A 16,166-nucleotide genomic window follows, 5' to 3' on the forward strand; every position below is an offset into this window, starting at 1 on the left:
ACTTTTTTAAATTTTGAATAATTAAAAAATTTTTTAATTCTTTTCTTTTCTTTCTTTCTTTCTTTTTTTCTCCCTTTTCTTCTGAGCCATGTGGCTGACAGGGTCTTCGTGCTCCAGGCGGGTGTCAGGCCTGTGCCTCTGAAGTGGGAGAGCCGAGTTCAGGACATTGGTCCACCAGAGACCTCCCAGCTCCATGTAATATCAAAGGGAGAAAGTTCTCACAGAGATTTCCGTTTCAACGCGAAGATCCAGCTCCACTCAAAGACCAGCAAGCTACAGTGCTAGACACCCTATGCCAAACAACAACCAAGACAGGAACACAAACCCACCCATTAGCAGAGAGGCTGCCTGAAATCATAATAAGTCCACAGACACCCCAAAACACACACCGGATGTGGTCCTGCCCACCAGAAAGACAGGATCCAGCCTCATCCACCAGAACACAGGCAGCAGTCCCCTCCAACAGGAAGCCTACACAGCCCACTGAGCCACACTTATCCACTGGGTGCAGACACCAAAAACAACAGGAACTATGAACCTGCAGCCTGTGAAATGGAGACCCCAAACACAGTAAGCTAAGCAAAATGAGAAGACACAGAAATACACAGCAGATGAAGGAGCAAGGTAAAAACCCAACAGACCAAACAAATGAAGAGGAAATAGGCAGTCTACCTGAAAAAGAATTCAGAGTAATGATAGTAAAGATGATTCAATACCTTAAAAAGAGAATGGAAAAAATACAAGAAACGTTTAACAAGGACCTAGCAGAACTAAAGAGGAAACAAACAATGATGAACAACACAATAAATAAAATTTAAAATTCTCTAGAAGGAATCAATAGCAGAATAACTGAGGCAGAAGAATGGATAAGTGACCTGGAGGTTAAAAAAATGGAAATAACTACTGCAGAGCAAAATAAATAAAAGAGAGTGAAAAGATTGAGGACAGTCTCAGAAACATCTGGGCCAACATTAAACGCACCAACATTCGAATTATAAGGGTCCCAGAAGAAAAAGAGAAAAAGAAAGGGACTGAGAAAATATTTGAAGAGATTATAGTTGAAAACTTCCCTGATACCGGAAAGGAAATATTTAATCAAGTCCAGGAAGTGCAGAGAGTCCCTTACAGGATAAATCCAAGGAGAAACATGCCAAGATGTATATTAACCAAACTTTCAAAAATTAAATACAAAGAAAAACTATTAAAAGCAGCAAAGGAAAAACAACAAATAACATGCAAGGGAATCCCCATAAGGTTAACAGCTGATCTTTCAGCGGAAACTCTGCAAGCCAGAAGGGACTGGCAGGACATATTTAAAGTGAGGCAAGGGAAAAACTGGCAACCAAGATGACTCTACCCAGCAAGGATCTCATTCAGATTGGATGGAGAAATTAAAACCTTTACAGACAAGCAAAAGCTAAGAGAACTCAGCATCACCAAGCCAGCTTTACAACAAATTCTAAAGGAACTTCTCTCAGCAGGAAAAACAAGAGAAGAAAAAGACCTACAATAACAAACCCAAAACAATTAAGAAAATGGCAGTAGGAACACACATATCGATAATTACTTCAAATGTACATGGATTAAATGCTCCAACCAAAAGATATAGACTGGCTGTATGGATACAAATATGAGACCAATATATATATGCTATCTACAAGAGACCAACTTCAGACCTAGGGAAACATACAGACTGAAAGTGAGGGGATGGAAAAAGATATTCCATGCAAATGGAAATCAAAAGAGAGCTGGAGTAGCAATTCTCATATCAGACAAAATAGACTTTAAAATAAAGAGTATTACAAGAGACAAATAAGGACACTACATAATACTCAAGGATCAATCCAAGGAGAAGATATGAAATTTGTAAATATTTATGCACCCAAAATAGAAGCACCTCAATACATAAGGCAAATACTAACAGCCATAAAAGGGGAAATCGACAGTAACACATTCATAGTAGGGGACTTTAACACCCCACTTACACCAATGGACAGATCATCCAAAATGAAAATAAATAAGGAAACACAAGCTTTAAAAGATACATTAAATAGATGGATATAATTGATATTTACAGGACATTCCATCCAAAAACAACTGAATACACTTTCTTATCAAGTGCTCATGGAACATTCTCCAGGATAGATCATATCTTGGGTCACAAATGAAACCTTGGTAAATTTAAGAAAAGTGAAATTGTATCAAGTATCTTTTCCAACCACAACGCTCTGAGACTAGACATCAATTACAGAAAAAAATCTGTAAAACATACAAACACATGGAGGCTTAACAGTACACTACTAAATAACCAAGAGATCACTGAAGAAATCAAAGAGGAAATCAAAAAATACCTAGAAACAAATGACAACAAAAACTCGATGACCCAAACCCTATGGGATACAGCAAAAACAGTTCTAAGAGGGAAGTTTATAGCTATACAATCCTACCTCAAGAAACAAGAAACATCTCAAATAAACAACCTAAAGTTACACCTAAAGCAATTAGAGAAAGAAGAACAACAACAACAAAAAAAACCCCAGAGGTAGCAGAAGGAAAGATATCATAAAGATCAGATTAGAAATAAATGAAAAAGAAATGAAGGAAACAATAGCCAAGATCAATAAAACTAAAAAGTGGTCCTTTGAGAAGATAAACAAAATTGATAAACCATTAGCCAGACTCATCAAGAAAAAAAGGGAGAACACTCAAATCAATAGAATTAGAAATGAAAAAGGAAAAGTAACAACTGACACTGCAGAAATACAAAGGATCATGAGAGATTATTACAAGCAACTATATGCCAATAAAATGGACAACCTGGAAGAAATGGACAAATTCTTAGAAAAGCCAAAGCTTCTGAGGCTGAACTAAGAAAAAATAGAAAATGTTAACAGAGCAATCATAAGCACTGAAATTGAGAATGTGATTAAAAATCTTCCAACATACAAAAGCCCAGGACCAGATGGCTTCACAGGCGAATTCTATCAAACATTTAGAGAAGAGCTAACACCTAACCTTCTCAAACTCTTGCAAAATATAGCAGAGGAAGGAACACTTCCAAACTCATTCTATGAGGCCACCATAACCCTGATACCAAAACCAGACAAAGATGTCACAAAGAAAGGAAACTAAAGGCCAATATCACTGATGAACATAGATGCAAAAATCCTCAACAAAATACTACCAAACAGAATCCAACAGTACATTAAAAGGATCATACACCATGACCAAGTGGGGTTTATCCCAGGAATGCAAGGATTCTTCAATATACACAAATCAATCCATGTGATACACCATATTAACAAATTGAAGGATAAAAACCATATGATCATCTTAATAGATGCAGAGAAAGCTTCTGACAAAATTCAACACCCATTTATGATAAAAATCCTCCAGAAAGTAGGCATAGAGGGAACTTACCTCAACATAATAAAGGCCATATATAGCAAACCCACAGCCAACATAGTTCTCAATGGTGAAAAACTGAAATCATTTCCTCTAAGATCAGCAACAAGACTAGGCTGTCCACTCTCACCACTCTTATTCAACATAGTTTTGGAAGTTTTAGCCACAGCAATCAGAGAAGAAAAGGAAATAAAAGGAATCCAAATTGGAAAAGAAGAAGTATAGCTGTCACTGTTTGCAGATGACATGATACTATACATAGAGAATCCTAAAGATGCTACCAGAAAACTACTAGAGCTAATCAATGAATTTGGTAAAGTAGCAGGATACAAAATTAATGCACGGAAATCTCTCGCATTCCTATACACTAATGATGAAAACTTTGAAAGGAAAATTAAGGAAATCCTCCCATTTACCATTGTAACAAAAAGAATAAAATACCTAGGAATAAACCTATCTAAGGAGATGAAAGACCTGTATGCAGAAGACTATAAGACACTGATGAAAGAAATTAAAAATGATACAAACAGATGGAGAGATATACCATGTTCTTGGATCGGAAGAATCAATGTAGTGACAATGGCTATACTACCCAGAGCAACCTACATATTCAATGCAATCACTATCAAACTACCAATGGTATTTTTCACAGAAGTAGAACAAAAAATTTTACAATTTGTATGGAAACACAACAGACCCCAAATAGCCAAAGCAATCTTGAGAATGAAAAATGGAGCTAGAGGAATCAGGCTTTCAGACTTCAGACTCTACTACAAAGCTACAGTCATCAAGACAGTATGGTACTGGCACAAAAACAGAAATATAGATCAAAGGAGCAGGATAGAAAGCCCAGAGATAAACCCATGCACATATGGTCACCTTATTTTTGATAAAGGAGGCAAGTATATACAATGGAGATAAGACATCCTCTTCAATAAGTGGTGTTGGGAAAACTGGACAGCTACATGTAAAAGAATGAAATTAGAACACTCCCTAACACCATACACAAAAATAAACTCAAATGGATTAACAACCTAAATGTAAGACTAGACACTATAAAACTCTTAGAGGAAAACATATGCAGAACACTCTATGACATAAATCATGGCAAGATCCTTTTTGACCCATCTCCTAGAGAAATAGAAGCAAAAACAAATATAAACAAATGGGATCTAATGAAACTTAAAAGCTTTTTCACAGGAAAGGAAACCATAAACAAGATGAAAAGACAACCCTCAGAATGGGAGAAAATATTTGCAAATGAAGCAACTGACAAAGGATTAATCTCCAAAATGTACAAGCAGTTCATGCAGCTCAACATCAAGAAAACAAACAACCCATTCCAAAAATGCGCAGAAGACCTAAATAGACATTTCTCCAAAGAAGATATACAGATTGCCAACAAACACATGAAAGCATGCTCAACATCACTAATCACTAGAGAAATGCAAATGAAAACTACAATGAGGTATCACCTCACACCAGTCTGAATGGCCATCATCAAAATATCTACAAACAATAAATGGTGGAGAGGGTGTGGAGAAAAGGGAACCCTCTTGCCCTGTTGGTGGGAATGTAAATTGATACAGCCACTATGGACGATAGTATGGAGGTTCCTTAAAAAACTAAAAGTAGAACTACCATACAACCCAGCAATCCCACTACTGGGCATATATCCTGAGAAAACCATAATTCAAAAAGAGTCATGTACCACAATGTTCATTGTAGCTCTATTTACAATAGCCAGGACATGGAAGCAACCTAAGTGTCCATCAACAGATGAATGGATAAAGAAGATTTGGCCCATATATACAATGGAATATTACTCAGCCATAAAAAGAAATGAAATTGAGTTATTTGTAGTGAGGTGGATGGACCTAGAGTCTGTCATACAGAGTGAAGTACATCAGAAAGAGAAAAACAAATAACATATGTTAACACATTTATATGGAATCTAAAAAAAAAAAAAGTTTCTGAAAGACCTTGGGGCAGGACAGGAATAAAGATACAGATGTAGAGTATGGACTTGTGGACACGGGGAGGGGGAAGTTTAAGCTGGGATGAAGTGAGACAGTAGCAAAGACATATATACACTACAATATATAAAATAGATAGCTGGTGGGAAGAAGCTGCATAACACAGGGAGATCAGCCCAGTGCTTTGTACCACCTAGAAGGGTGGGATAGGGTGGGAGGGAGGGAGATGCAAGAGGGAAGAGATATGGGGATATATGTGTATGTATAACTGATTCACATTGTTATAACGCAGAAACTAACAACCATTTTAAAGTAATTATACTCCAATAAATGTGTTAGAAAAATAAAATAAAATATTTTTTCTTTTTTACCCCTTATATCTGTGGTTTTAGTCTTGACATTTTACCCAACACAGTAGTCAGAGTGAACTGGCCTTAACATAAGTCAGATCATGACATTGTTTATTCAAACCCTGCAGTGGCTCCCCCTTTCTCTGAGAGCAAAGTCCCTGCAATAGCCAATAAAACTCTACATGATCTTCCTCTTGCACCTCTCTGTCTTCATCTTCTGCTACCTTCACCCTGCTCATTCCAATCCAGCAATATTGCCTCTTTGCTGTATCTCTAACCTCCCCAGGCTCACACCTGCCTTAGAGACTTTGTGCAAACTATTCCGTCTTCCTGGAACTCCCATTTCTTCTAGATACTCTCTTAACCCACTCCCTCCTCTTTCTCAAGTCTTTGCTTATATCTTAATTGCACAGTAAGCCTGGCCCCTATGGTCCCATTTAAGTTCCAAAACCTGCCCATCCCAGAGGATTCCCAAGTTTGTTCCCATGCTCTTATTTCTTGCCTAATACGCTGACATTTATCTATTTATTATGTTTATATTTATTGTTCTCCAGCAGCTAGAGGGTCAGCTCTGAAGGACAGGGTTCTGTGTCTGCTTACACTAGTGTAACCGAAGAATCTAGTTATACTATCAGAACCAGGCACATAGTAGGTATTTAATTAATATTCATTAACTAAATAAATAACTTGTGTCCTAGAAAATTAAATGATTTTTTATTCCAGCTCCTCATGAAGCATTTTATTCAGTAACTCTATTTTGAATTTACATGAATCCTTTCTTTTTCTCAAATTATTCCTTGATCATAGCTTCTTATTTTTCTTTTACAATCACAACAAAATAGGAATATTTCTAAGTTCTTTTTTCCTCGAATTTTCTTAAGCAAAACGGTGAATCCTAATTTCCAATTAATTCAGTCATTTTCATTTTAAGTTATATGGCAGTATACAATAATCGTCTTGATTGTCAAAAAATAAAAAAGAACTTGGGAGTGAATATAAGTAGCTCATTGTTTAAAATAGAAAAAAAAAGACTTGATTGTCACAGCTGGGTATGTAAATCAAATTAGCTTAAGCAAAGAAAGGACTTTTTTCCCTCTTTTTGCTGATATAATTGAAAAATCCATGGGTTTATCTGTCTTAATTTATTGCTGAATCATCTATCTCACTCTCCATCATTTGAATACCCTCTATTCATGAGGGCAAGATGCCCCGGGATACATGGGAGCCTTTCTAAGTAGTCACAGCAGAATAGTTTCAGTGAAGTTTCTGATTGGTTTGCCTTAGGTCACATGACTAAACTTAAGCCAAACTTGTGGTCAGGTATTCGAGATTCTCTGATTGTTTTAGACCTGGATCTTGTGTTCCCAAGGTGAAAAGAGGTAAAAGATAAGCAGCTTAACCTAAACTACATGAATAAAGTTCTCCCAAACAAAGAGTTATTAATATTGCTGTAAGAAGAGGGAGACAAAAATTGTGCATCAGTCATAATCTCCGTGCATTTTGAGGAAAACAACTGGTGCTTAGTTTCACCTAGAAGTTTAGCTAAAGATACAGAAGAGCATTTATCTTCAGGGAAAGCCACCTGAGTACAACCAGCAAACTATTTTATTAATAGCTTTTTAAATTAGTTGAAGCAGTATCTTCAACTCTTATCTGGACAGATCTATTTTTAGTTCAATGTAATCAACAGGATTCCATTGACTTTGTGATTTAATTTTTATAGTCTATCATAAATACTGCTTGCTGAATCTGAGACTAAATTCATAAGATTAGATATGTAAAATGTTTATTCTTATTTCTTCAAAATCATGCCAGGCAAAATTTTTCCTAGAGAGAAGTAATACCTAAGTTTCTGATAAAGGTGGGGAGGAAGAAACACTATAATTAATTCATTTTAAAAGGATAAGGAGGGACTTCCCTGGTGGCGCAGTGGTTACGAGTCCACCTGCCAATGCAGGGGACATGGGTTTGATCCCTGGTCCAGAAAGATCTCACATGCTGCAGAGCAACAAAGCCCATGTGCCATAACTATGGAGCCTGAGCTCTAGAGCTTGCGAGCCACAACTACTGAGCCCGGGTGTTGTAACTATTGAAGTCCTGTGCCTAGAGCCCATGCTCTGCAACAAGAGTAGCCACCACGATGAGAAGCCTCACACCACAATGAAGAGTAGCCCTGGCTCGACGCAACTAGAGAAAGCCCATGCACAGCAGCAAAGACCCATCACAACCAAAAATAACTAACTAACTAAATAAATGAATAAAAAGGAAATAGGTTAAAAAAAAAGGATAAGGAGTAAAGCAAGTAACACATTAATAACATAATAATAAGTAACACTAGTAATACTTCTACTAATAACTTTACTGTTGAATATTCTTAAGTCTTTCAAAATATTTTCACCTATGCTATCAAATCACTTGTTTTCTCATCTCATGAATTCAGCAGGACAGATATCATTGTGTTCATTTACCGAACAAGAAAATTGAAGGTCACGTAGGTAAATATAACATTTATACAAGCCATCACACAGTTTGCTCATGCTGTATTCGAGATCTTTATTTATGTCTCTACATCACCTTTTCGGATTATGAGCATTATGGGGGTGAATATCTTGTATTATTTACTTGTGTAGTCCCAGATCTTAGCCAGAGCCTGGCATATATCAGATAACAAGAAAAAACTTTTCAAAATAGAATTTAACTGTCTGTGGTCACAAAGCTAAGTTACACATGGCTGGGATGAAAACCAAGTTCTTGTGCTTTTCAATACAGCATGTAGACTCATTAAATTGCAATCAACGTGTCACATATGTTTTTAAAATAAATGAACACAGTAACCTTGAGTCTAGTGAGATGTCATCCAGCAAAGTGTTAGTCAGGGGTCCCAGCAGGAAGAAGATGACACACCCAAGATGAGTAAATGAGGAAGGTTAATAAAAGGACTATTATAAAGGTCAAGGAAGAAAACAAGGAAGAGTGCAGGACACTGGGACTAGTGATAACAGCAGGGAGCTTCTACCACTCCTAGACCTGGAGAGGTAAGGAGAAGAAGTTCCATAAGGAGTTCCATAAGAAGGAGTTCCATAAGGAGTTCCATAAGTTCCATAAGAAGTTACATAAAGGCAACTTGATGGGAGCTGGGGTCCTCAGGAGATGGGACCAGCTAACTTACAGGGGTCCAGAAGGCAGTGAGCCAGGAGAATAAATACCCTAACTTTACCTTCCTCCCATCTCATCCTGCTATATACCATGGCTGAAGCCAACCAGAAAACAAAGAGCAGATACTCCTATTGATAAATTGATCCAGATTAGCATCGCAAGGGCCAGGGCAGAGAGCAGGATGGAAAAGGATGGAGAATGGAGCGGTCAACAGAAGACATCTAACATGGAGGATTTGCTACCCCAAGCCTTCAGTGACAGAAGTGAAAACTCCCTTGAGTACTTAGCCTACACTTGACTAGAGACCGAGGAAGCTAATATACTTGGAAGGACCTGGTGTGCTAACAGGGCTGCTGCCAGTCTTTGGAAGAATAACTCATTCTTGCCAAGAAGCATAACAGATGGGGTCTGTGGTTTAGCTCACCACTTCCATTGTGTGCAGCTGTCAGTTGTGGCTACAGTCCTGGGTTCTAGAGGGTTGCAGGCTGTAATATGTACCCCAGATCTTCCAGAGAACTACTGGCATACTCTGCCCAGTAAGTACAGGCACAATCCATCCACACTGTTAGAATCAAAGGATATTTTTCATTAATTGAATGTGACAGTGCATTTACCCCTCTTTTTTTTAGAGAACAAAATACTGATTCAAAGATTGTTCTGACTATGAGCTCCAAACAACACACACCACAGAAGCCAATGACTCAGTTTGGTCTATTTCTTTATGAATAGATTCTTCTGTGTGGCATGTCCAAGTGAGTCCTAGCTTGCAAATTCTCAGCACTGCTCACCCAGCAGTAGTCTCCCTTTAACTTACTTGACATGGCTTTTCCTCTTGGGCCATGATGATTTCAGCTGTGTTGGTGTGCAACTTGTACATGCAGAATATTAAGGAAATGACCTGAATAAATCTCCTTCAAGCAAAAGGTCAGAATCAGGCTTCTGGTAACAGTGTCTAAAAACTGGGATGAACCACATCTGTTTCCACCATTGTATGACCCTGTGAACTTGTTAACCTCTGTAAACTTTGGTATTTCCATCTATGGAAAGGATATAGATTTATCTCCCCTTCCTACATCCCCAGATTTTGGAAATCTCTGAAGTGCTGCCTTATTATAAGATATTATAACCCATAATATATAGTTATTAAAGATAAACATTAATTTTAAATATTTTAAAGGGTTTACATATGCCTCTTGTTCTCTCCAGAATAGTTGCTGGGGCTTATGAAGTAGCATGTCTTAATTAAAATAGAGGAAATGTGCTTTTATTTCAACCTATCATGAAAAGTTGAATGAAAAAGGAAAAGTCACTTATTAATTTTAAGATTCAGACTTTTTATGTGAGAAATGGTGATAATAGGAATTTACTTTATGAATTTTCTCTGGAACTAAAAGAATAAGTGCTTTAAAAAATGAAGTGTTATAAAAGTGAAAGTTACTTTTTAGGTTAGTTTAGATGAGTCATAATATTTGATAGATCAATTTATTTTCATGTTATGTACACAGTGTTTTGCTTGCTACTCTTGATTAATATTAGAGTCAGAATTCTACTCTATGAAAATGGAATATTTCAGTATTTCTAAAAAGAAAATATGAAAGTCATGACCTAAGTGACTCTGGTCAAGTGGAAGAAACCCTGGATGTGCAAAGAGAAAGAACATTAAAGAACTGATTTTTTTAAAAAAGTCTTTTATAGGTTTAGCAAGATTTTGGTTTAATAACTAGGGGTATCCATACTCATAATTTATCTATTGCTGCTACAATGTTGTGTTATAAACCACCTCAAAGCCAGTGGTTTAAAAAAGCAGACATTATGATTGCTGTTGGGTATGGGGTGAGTTGGACAGGTCTTCTGCTATTGGCTGGACACGTTCATATGTCTGCAGTCAGCTGTGGGTTGGGAGGCAAGTCTGTTGACATTGGCTGGGTTCTATCACATATTTGGAGGTGGGCTGGCTCTAAGCTGGTTTGGATGGGTTCAGCTGGAATGACTAAGCTTTTCTTCATTGGTTTCTTACTCACCTCTGGCAGGCTAACCGGGGCTTATTTTCATGATGGCTAGACGTGGTAGAGGCTTAGGCTCAAAAGCAGTCTATTGCTACTTCTGCATCATGTTTTTCTGGGCAAACCAAGTTATAACACCAAGCTAGATTTGAGGAGTAGACAAAGACTCCACTGCTGGATGGGAGAAGCTACAAAATCACATTGCAAAGTGTATGGATACAGGGGGAAGTAGAGGATTGGGGCCATTCTTGCATTCAGCCTACCACACTTCTCTACTTAAATTGTCTTGTGGGCAGTAGGCAAGGGCTTATAAACATCTGGGAGGTTTCAAAACTTTGGACATTGCTATATCAGTGTGCCACTACAACAAGCCATCTGCGTAGAACAAGCCAAGTTTGTACTTAAAGGGATCTATGAGACATGCCGACTATTCTTATGAATGTACAACTTTGTCTGACATACATTTTTTAATATCTGGAATATCCCATTTGTGCAACTTGAGCAATCAAATCAGATGCAGTAACTGGTGGTGTGACACCTTTCTCAGCCACCCTTATAACAGGATAATTCTTAGGCTGCTATTTATTTTACATATTGGATTTAATTTACAGAATAAACATATGTCATTTTCTGAAAACTTCCATCTCATTTGCTTATATTTTTAGAGGGAGGAAAATTATCTTTACTTAATAATATTTGGAAATGTGGGCCTTTGTACAAAGGGCTGTTATATAGCACAGTGGTCCCCAATCTTATCGGCACCAGGGGCCGGTTTCGTGGAAGACAATCTTTCCATGGGGGTGGGGAGGGACAGATATGGTTCAGACGGTAATGTGAGTGATGGGGAGTGGCTGTAAATACAGATGAAGCTTCGCTTACTCGCCCACCGCTCACCTCCTGCTGTGAGGCCCAGTTCCTAACAGGCCGTGGACCAGTCGTGGTCCATGGCCTGGGGGTTGGGGACCCCTGATATAGCATATTTATTTGTAACTCAACATTAAAAAGGGTGTATGTAGAGGGGGGAAGCTGGGGAGTATTTACAATTCTTCGCTTATGCAGTGTAGATTATTTCTTTACTTAAACATGGAGCTTCAAAGAGGAAGTTAGATCAATGAAAATAACATATTTGCTTGGCCTTTGTTAATAACAAAGATTTTTGCCTGTATCTTCATGAATATGGAAAAAATAGAATTAAAAATATTTGGGAAAGTAAAACCAGATAATTATAATAAAACCAGCTAAATCAGATGCAAACTATTATATATAGGATGGATAAACAGCAAGGTCCTACTGCATAGCACAGGGAACTATATTCAATATCCTGTGATAAACCATAATGGAAAGGAATATGAAAAAGAATATATATATGCATAACGGAATCACTTTGCTGTACAGCAGAAATTAAACACATCGTAAATCAACTATACTTCAATAAAATTTTAAAAAATAAGTCAAAACAGAAAATTTTAAATTATATAATTGAGAAAACGGTGACTATAACCCCAGGGATGGTTTTGGATATTTCAGAATACAGCCTGGCCATGGTCATTCCTAAGAGAAAGTTTGAAGTTATAATAAAATGTAGCCGTAATGCATTTAGAGGAGTCAACCAACTTTCTAACTAGTCATAAAGTAGGAAAATAATCTTTCACGTTATTATGCAACCTGCAATGTTTTTACTAGTTCTAGTCAGGATTAAAAATGTCAGTTAGGGGCTTCCCTGGTGGTGCAGTGGTTGAGAGTCCACCTGCCAATGCAGGGGACACGGGTTCGTGCCCCGGTCCGGGAAGATCCCACATGCCGCGGAGTGGCTGGGCCCGTGAGCCATGGCCGCTGAGCCTGCGCGTCCGGAGCCTGTGCTCCGCAACGGGAGAGGCCACAACAGTGAGAGGCCCGCGTACCGAAAAAAAAAAAAAGTCAGTTAATGTATATAATATATACGTAGTGGGATTATATGGGAAATTTACTGTTACTCCAATATTTCATTGTCCAAAGTTCTAACTAGAATTCTTGTTTCTTTCAAGTATTCATTCTCCTTAGCCTGTTGAACTGCCTTTGAACCCAAAGACCTGTGATAATCTACAGGCTATGTGTGGAGACTAAAATCCCGTGCTAGTCTTCTATTTCACAGTTCTGTTTTGGCTTTATTTACTGAACATTAACTGATTGTCTATTGTAACCTCTTGTTCACTGAATTCATGTATTAAGTGGGGTATTTATAACATTTTAAAATAATAATTATTTTTAAAGCTATGGTGGAGAAAGGTGAGTTTAAGATTCAAATCCTGGCTCCTACATTACTAATGAGATGACTTTGATAAGGGGGTTGTTCGCCTCCTAAGCCTCCTCTTCTCATCTTTAAATTGGAGATAGTAATGTTACTGATCTCATATGATTACTATAATAATAATGAGGTAATATGCATAAAGTAAAAATGTAGTGAGCTTTCAATAAATAACGATAGCTAGAAGTCATGCTTTGTTTAAAATACACCTGTTTCCTAACCCCTGGAAGAATCTTTGCTAGGAAATCTGAGCAACATAAGAGAAAAGACTATAAATGCTGTTATTTAAGTTACCCAAGGAAATATTCCAGTCTGATTGTCTTACAACCACATTTAATAAGCTCTGCCCATGTCTTTAGAGCTTTTAATCAGTTTTTTTCTTTGCTCTACTCTTTTAAATAAGCTAGCAGCCAAAAATCACCAGATATTTGTGGGAAGTATCTGATATGAAAGATAGAGACAAAGCAAGCAGGAGAAAGCAACCAGGTGGGAACAAAGACTAGCCATTGGAAGAAGACTTTAAAAATAAACAGAGTCAATTAACATCATGGAGGGAATTGGAAATGAGACCAGGATGCTATAAAAATGATCAGAGAACAAAAAAAGAGCTCCTTAAAATTCAAAACATGATAGCAGAGAGGAAAACTGAAACAGAAGAGTTGGAAGGTAAAGTTAGAAAATGCCACAGAATGTAGAACAAAAAGATAAAGCAGGCAGACAGGAAAAAAAAGATAAGAAAATTAGAGGAACAATCCAGAAAGTTCAATACCCAAGACAGGAGGTGTTCCAGAAGAAAAGAAAATTAAGAAGAGGAAGTAATAAATAAAATATTTCTGGAGAATAATTTCTAGAACTTTTCCCAGAATTACAACATGATTTTCTAAATTGAAAGAACCCAATGGATGCCCAGAGTAGTGAATAAAAATAACTCGAACCAAAGTCCAAAATTCATGTAAATTCAGGACAATTCAGGACAGAGAGAAAGTCCAACAAATTTTCAGAGAAAAAAAAATTTTCATATCAAGAAAGAGAACTAGGTTTACAACACTGGAATCTAAAAGACAATGGAAGAAAGCCTTCCAAATTCTGAGGGAAAATGATTTCTAAACTAGAATTTTCTGTTCAGCCAAAATATCAATTAATTTTGAAGGGTAGAATAAAAGTATTTTCATACATATCAGGTCCCAAATAATATACCTCCCTTGCATACTTTCTCAGGAGGCCACATAAAGATAAAATCCTTGCAATCAAAGGGTTAAGCAAAAATGAGGAAGAATTGGGAGTTCCAACACAGTAACAAGGCAAAGGTAATCCATTCTCAACCTTATGAAGAAAAAGCCCCAGAAGACAGTGGTACAAAATCTGGACAGAGAATCCAGGTTGGAAAGTGTCAGAAGTTCCCAGGAAGACATCTTCAAGAAAAAGATGAGAGAATATCAACATGCCCTCAAGACGAGGAGATTTCAACAACTGTAGCTATGTGGAATTAACAGTAAGTACAAAACAATCTGATCAAATGAGAAAAGAAGGTATAGAGAACAAAATATTGTTCAGGAAATGAAAACTAATTATGACAGTTGCATGACAGCTATGAATATACTATATATATACACATGTATGTTTAGTAATAACATTTAAATATGAAATATAGAGCTAACCAAAATTAAGATAAATCTACATCTATGGTGGGATAATGAGGGCAGGAGAAAGATGAGGAAAGGATGATGCCAAAAGCAAATTCCTCATCTTCTCAATTCTTGATTGAGAAATCAACAGATAGTGAACAGAGTGAATCAGTCAGTGGTGATGTAAATGTATTATTTAACGATATGGCGCTAAATGGCAAAAGAATCAGGTAATGTGATTACAAGTATTTAAACTGAAGAGAGGGAAATTGGGTGGGGTTGGGACAGGAAGCTTCATCTATTTATGGAAGCTTTATACATTTATTTGGCACTTAAAAACTAAGAGTTTGTATATTTGATAAACATGAAATCTAAAAAGCAATGTATCTATGACATTGTACTGATTCAATTTTTTGAAAAATGAGGACAAGTATTTCCCCAAAGAAACAGGTTTTTGAGAACTTTTAAACATGAACACACTCACACACACACACACACACACACACACACACACAGACATTCATCACTGTCACCAAGCAACTATTTTCTATCAATAAATGTGAGACGATTTTTTTCCCCCATGTGTGAGTACTGCAATTCTTTGCCTAACTTTTATCTGTAGATTTAACCTCATATTCTTGAGAATCAAACCTACCAAGCAACTTTACAGCTAAGGCTAGTCCGCAAGAAAGCATTGACCAACTTTCTCCTTCTGTCCCTTCCTCTGGAATAAAAAGCAATTATACAAATATAGAACATATTTTATTATTAAAAAATGCTTGTAGGGGCTTCCCTGGTGGCGCAGTGGTTGAGAGTCTGCCTGCCGATGCAGAGGACACGGGTTCGTGCCCCGGTCCGGGAAGACCCCACATGCCGCGGAGCTGCTGGGCCCATGAGCCATGGCTGCTGGGCCTGCGCGTCCGGAGCCTGTGCTCTGCGACGGGAGAGGCCGCGGCAGTGAGAGGCCTGCGTACCTCAAAAAAAAAAAAAAAAAAAAAAAAAATGCTTGTAAAAATAGAACTAGATAATTGGTCTCATCAAAATTTATATGTCTTTGCCTAAATGAGGGATCAGAAATTAAACACATATCAATACAAAAGAGACAAATCATTATATAAATAGAAAATCTCAATATTTAAAAATTCAAATATCAACTGTTAGCAACTTAGTGCATTTTAGTGCATTTTTTTGTAGTAGCCCTGGTTATTGTACTATGAAGAAAAAAATCTATTCTCTCAACATTCAGGGATGAAAAAGAGACAGGGCATTAAGACAAATTAATTTTCTGAGTATAGATATTAAGCAGCATGTTAGCTTTCTCCTGTGGTGCAATCTTAGTTTTCCACCACAGCACATAAAAACATATT

This window comes from Monodon monoceros, unplaced genomic scaffold, assembly GCF_005190385.1.
Source record: "Monodon monoceros isolate NGI ecotype Baffin Bay Population unplaced genomic scaffold, NGI_Narwhal_1 Super_Scaffold_13, whole genome shotgun sequence".
NCBI lineage: Eukaryota > Metazoa > Chordata > Mammalia > Artiodactyla > Monodontidae > Monodon > Monodon monoceros.